Source organism: Phocoena phocoena, chromosome 1, assembly GCF_963924675.1.
Source record: "Phocoena phocoena chromosome 1, mPhoPho1.1, whole genome shotgun sequence".
NCBI classification, from domain to species: Eukaryota; Metazoa; Chordata; class Mammalia; order Artiodactyla; family Phocoenidae; genus Phocoena; species Phocoena phocoena.
In genome coordinates, this window is record NC_089219.1 from 65,945,229 (window position 1) to 65,948,956 (window position 3,728).

The following is a 3,728-nucleotide window of genomic DNA, read 5'->3' on the forward strand; positions in this document are numbered from 1 at the left end:
TTATCTCACCCGTTCCACATTGATGACCATAAAATAATTGTAAATAATAACTTTCCCACCCCTTTCACATTTATTAATAAACAATTTCAAAAATGTGGGGGAGTTTTAAAAATTCAATTTCAATTTATTACTGATGACATAAAGGAGAAGTCTGAACAACCATCTGAAAATTAATATACAAAGTCAAGAATAGAAAAACTTGAGCTTATAGAAAACGTTTTATTGCCTTTTCTAGTAAACCTCATGCTTCCAGAAAAAGTATTAGGATTATATTTGTTTTGTTTCTTCTTTTATCCATAATCACTGTAGACTAAATGAAATTATTTATATTTTATACACTTTAGTTTCCCTCAATTAAATTTAGTTCAGTTTAATAAATATTACTCACTACCTGCTGGGAGCCAGCCACTATACCAGGTTCTTAGGAGTCAAAGATTAAAAAGACATATATTCTAACTCTCATGAAGTTCATAGCTTAATTAGTATATTGTTTTTTGTTTTATAAAACCTCTGGCTTCATTCTCATTCCAATCAGAATTGCTCTACTTTTACCAGTTGTATATTTTGGGGCTTAATATATTACTGCTTTAAGAGGTTTGAAAAATCACTTGTCTGGAGGAAGCAACACATTTAAAGACAATGTTGTACAGGTAATAATTGTATTTTCTCAGCCTGGTTTCCTCAGAACACAGAGCCTAAGACAAAGAAGTATGATTCAGGGAACAAGGTTTAGGGAAGATGGAGCAAAGACGGGAAGGAAGGAAAGTCAAAAAAAGATTTGTTATTGAATTGACTGGCCACCCATACAGATGGTTGGATACTCAGGCTTATAGGACACCTAATAACCTCCCAGGGGAAGAAAGCAGGAAGCATTTACTCATCACTCTGCTCCTCATTGGTCATGGGTGTCCCCCAGGGCAATAACTCCCCATCATTTCTTGTGCTGCACATACTTGAGTGCTGGGCAAAATCCCAGGGGTGCCCCATGCTATTTCACCATCAAATAAAGAATCCATGAAGGTTAGAGTGGGAAAGTGAGAGGTTAAACTGAGTCAGGGCACTGTCAAGTTGTATCTGCATGAAGATGGACAGCATCTTCACAGAAATGGTCAACGCAGTTGTAGCTGAAATAAGAGGTAAGGCCAAGTAAATTTGAAATGGTGCAAGAAGCATCTGATACAAGTATACAGAAGGCACAGAAGCAGAACAGAGTAGAGAATAATTAACTCTGCCTGGAGGGAGAGGAGTCAGGAAAAGTTTCACAGACATATAATCCCTCAGAAAAAAATTTTAAATGGCAAAAGAGAATGGGTATTCCAGACAGAGGAACAATTTATATAAGACACAGAGGTTTGAAACAGCCAGATGTATTTGAAGAATTGTAAGAAAATCAGTATTCCTGGAATTGAAGCAGTAGTAGATAAAGTTAGAGATGTGGACAAGACTCAAAACATAATGAATTTGATAAGCCATGTTAGGAGTTAACCTAGTACCAGAAAAACAGAGAAAGTTATTTGAGTGATTTTAAATGAAAAAGTGAATTTGAGAAAAGGTGTAAATGGAATAATACTGATTAACATTATTATATTTGTGAAATGAGAAGTGGGATGTTTGTAAAGGATGCAGGAAACACGAAAAGGTAGAGTGTTACTTTTACATAGACTATGCTGTATTAGGATATATATTGTAAGCCCTAGAGCAACCACTAAAAATAATAATAAAGGGTACAGCTAAGGAGTCAACAGAGGAAACAAAATGAAACACACATGCAAAAAAAATATTCAATAAACCTAAAAGAAGTCAACAAATGAGCAACAGATGAAAAAGTAGGGGTGACAAAATATAAAAAAGAAAAGTAGATGGTACACTTAAACCCAGATATTTCAATGACTATACTAAATGTAAATGGATTAAACACCCTCAATTAAAAGGACAAATCAATGCAATATGGTTGAACCTTACAGATATTATGCAAATTAAAAGAAACTGGAAATAAAAAAGAGTACATACTGAATAATTTAATTTAAATGAAATTTTAAGTCAGACAAAACCACTTTATATTGATAGAAATCAGATCAGTAATTGCCTGGGACAGAGGGTTGCAAGAGACTGACAGTTTGAAACTGTCAAGGTACAAGAGTGAACTTTGGTGACAGATTAAAATGTTCTATATCTTAATTGGTTTGATGGTTTATACAGCTCTATACACTTTTCAAAGTCATTGATCTAGCTACTTAGAATGTGTGAGTTTTATAGTATCTGATCTTACATTTAGGTCTTTAATCCATTTTGAGTTTATTTTTGTAGATGGTGCTAGAGAATGTTCTAATTTCATTCTTTTACACATAGCTATCCAGTTTTCCCACACCACTTACTGAAGAGTCTGTCTTTTCCCTATTGTATATTCTTGCCTCCTTAATTGTAGACTAATTGACCATAAATGTGTGGGTTTATTCCTGGGCTCTCTATCCTGTCCATTGATCTATGTGTCTGTTTTTGTGCCAGTACCATACTGTTTTGATTACTGTAGCTTTGTAGTATAAAACTCCTAGAGGAAAACATAGGCAGAATGCTCTTTGACATAAATTGCAGCAATATTTTATGGATCCATCTTCTAAAGTAAAGGAAATAAAAGAAAAAAATAAACAAATGGGACCTAATTAAACAAATGTCTTTACACAGCAAAGGAAACCATAAACAAAACAAAAAGACAACCTACTAAATGGGAGAAAATATTTGCAAATGATACGAACAACAAGGGATTAATATTCAACATACATAAACAGTTCATACAACTGAACATAAATATATATATATATATATATATATATATATATATATATATAGGCAGGGAATTCCCTGGTGGTCCAGTGGTTAGGACTCGGCACTTTCACTGCCAGGGCCCAGGTTCAATCCCTGGTCAGGGAACTAAGATCCCACAAGCCATGCCACATGGCAAATAAAAAAAAAAAGAGAAGAACTGAATAAACATTTTTCCAAAGAGGAAAGCAGATGGCCAACAGGCACCTGAAAAGATGCTCAACATCGATAATCATCAGGAAAATGCAAATCAAAATCACAGTGATATCACCTCACACCTGTCAGAATGGCCATCATCAAAAAGAACACAAATAACAAACACTGGCAAGGATGTGGAGAAAAGGGAACCTTCGCATACTGATGGTGGGAATGTAAATTGGTGCAGCCACTGTGGAAAACAGTACGGAGGTTTCTCAGAAAACTAAAAATAGAACTACCACATGACCCAGCAATTCCACTCCTGGTATATATCTGAGAAAAACAAAAACACTAATTTGAAATGATACATGCACCCCAATGTTCATAGCAGCATTATTTACAATCACCAAGATAAGGAAGCAACCTAAGTGTCCATCAACAGATGAATGGATAAAGAGGATGTGGCATGCATATATATATTTATATATTTATACATATTTATATATATATTTATACACACACATTATACATATATATGTGTATATATATACATACACACACATATCATACATACACGATGGAGTACTACTCTGCCATAAAAAAGAATGAAATTTTGCTATTTGCAGTAATACAGGTGGACTTGGAGGGCACGATGCTAAATGAAATAAGTCAGACAGAGGAAGACAAATACTCTATGATATCACTTATATGTGGAATCTAAAAAATACAACAAACTAGTCACCATAAGAGAAAGAAGCAGACTCACAGAC

At 34.3% G+C, this 3,728-nt stretch overlaps 1 non-coding gene across 1 annotated transcript; it reads left to right on the top strand.

The window, feature by feature from the left end:
- Window positions 1-2,856: 2,856 nt before the first annotated feature.
- Window positions 2,857-2,928, top strand: TRNAE-UUC (transfer RNA glutamic acid (anticodon UUC)). The gene has a single exon. It is a non-coding gene; the product is annotated as a tRNA-Glu (tRNA).
- Window positions 2,929-3,728: the final 800 nt, after the last annotated feature.